Source organism: Fukomys damarensis, unplaced genomic scaffold (genome assembly GCF_012274545.1).
Source record: "Fukomys damarensis isolate Sample0158 unplaced genomic scaffold, DMR_v1.0_HiC HiC_scaffold_24, whole genome shotgun sequence".
Classification (NCBI taxonomy): Eukaryota; Metazoa; Chordata; class Mammalia; order Rodentia; family Bathyergidae; genus Fukomys; species Fukomys damarensis.
The window spans coordinates 33084511-33086586 of NW_022900936.1; the positions used below are offsets into that span (position 1 = coordinate 33084511).

Genomic DNA, 2076 nt, shown 5'->3' on the forward strand with positions numbered 1-2076 from the left:
GAAAGATAGCATGAAGGCAGTGCTTCTTGTTTGTACATATAGATTTAAGACAAACTTTTAAATTTTAACAATTAGAAACTGGTATAACTCAGAACTGGGCCTAGGCCAACATTTGGCTCAGAATAAAGATTCTTGTCTGCCACACAGTAGCTTTTATAGGGTAATATTCTTCCAGCAGAAAAGATGGCATGTCACAGCTCAACTTTCTGTGCCTCTGGCTCATAGAGTACTTTTCTTTTTCTTTCCTTCTTTCCTTCCTTCCTTCCTTGGTTCCTCCCTCCCTCCCTCCCTCCCTTTCTTCATGTCATTCTGTGTGTGTGTGTGTGTGTGTGTGTGTGTGTGTGTGTGTGTGTGTGTTGTAATGCCCTATTCTGGAAAGGAATCATTCAATAACCTCTGATTGCCTATTTGTATGCAGAGAACATCAAAAAGTTTTACAGGTCTAGCTCTGATCACTCTGGGTTCATATTTTTCCTGATATCAGATCAGTGATACTAATTTCCAAATGACTTAAAATTCACATCTATGGTTTTGTGTTTAGTATGTTTCAGCTACATATATATTGGTTGTATTTGCATTTTCTTGGTTGGAAATCCAGTTATCTTAAAAATCATAAAATATTGATTCTGGTTTAAAAATGTAAATGTTTTTCTTCCAAATTCTATTGCAGCTTTCCAAGAAATTCAGTGGTTTCTTATCAAATCAACATATGACATATTTGCCAATAGCTTATCAAATTAATTCACTTTATATAATATCCAATATAAATAAACACTTTCTCCCACTAATGGCTTGATCAAGATGCACTCAGTATCAATATATTCATGTATGGACATGTGGTAATTGAAGATTTTTACCTCCAAGGACTTGGTCATTAGTGTGAAAAAGTAATTTAAAATGTATAAAATTTTCATTTAAAATTTTATTTATTGCATCTTCCCAAAATACCCATCATATTTTTATAAAAATGTTAATATTTACTCAATAACTTTCTTTTTTTTATTCTTTTATTTTTTTAGCTTTAATTGAGTTTATTGGTACATTTTAGGGATATAGTACAGTTACATTCATTGTTGGGATCATGCAACTCAATAACTTTCTAAAAAGCAAAATATATATTATTATTTGAATAACACCATGCGAGTTCAAGTGAATGTAAAGGCAATAATGAGTTAATATAACCTTTAAAGTACTGTAATATTTAGTACTACTAAAATTTTAGTGTGTTTCTAGAACTACAGTACTTAAATATATTATATAGTGGACACTCAAGTTAAGACTGGCCTGACATTCAAGTAATTTGTGTTAATAAGGTTAATGGAAGATTCATCTGCCTGTTATTATCTATAGCATGTACACAGGTAAACATCCAGAACTCACCTTTATTGACTTACAACCAACTTGAATTATATTCAGCTTTTGGGAACTGATTGAGTTCATAAGTCAAAGATACACTGTATTTTTATAATTATGTATTTGTATCATTATAAAATTAATAGCTATAGAGTATAATAAATACAGATAAAATTTGGTTGAAACATATTTTTTTCAATTAGCAATAATCACTCCTCGGATAAACCTCATTGGCTACTATACTGCCACTGCGCAAAGCTTGAAACATATTTTTTTAAGTTTACTTTGCTTTGGTAAGGTAACCTTGAAGATTGTAAAAGTGTCATACTTATTTTGAGAGGTTTTTTTTGTCAATCGTATAGTTTTGTGTACACAGTGTGAGTCACTTTGTTCTTCAAATATAGTTTTGTAGATTCAGCTCTCTGTCTAATAGATGATTTGCTTGAACACAGAAGATCATAGACTTAAATCCCATGTTTTCAAAAAGTAACCAATAAACTTGATACTTGCATTGGTGTGGGTAATTTTTTTCTCATCACTTCCCTACCAATAACAGTTCATCCTTTTTATATTTTGCTGGCCCCCCTTTTTTTGAATAAATTTGCACTTATGCTATACACTATACTTAAATTTAGAAAATAATTCTTAATTATCATCTTTAGAAAGTCAGATGTTAAAACTAGTAATGGTCTGTCTGGGCGTGGTGTTGCATGCCTGTAATCC

General features: G+C 31.3%; 1 non-coding gene across 1 annotated transcript; it reads right to left on the reverse strand.

Moving 5' to 3' along the window:
* Nucleotides 1-1470: 1470 nt before the first annotated feature.
* LOC117283313 lies at nt 1471-1613 on the reverse strand. Its single transcript, XR_004514281.1, has one exon. It is a non-coding gene; the product is annotated as a U4 spliceosomal RNA (small nuclear RNA).
* Nucleotides 1614-2076: the final 463 nt, after the last annotated feature.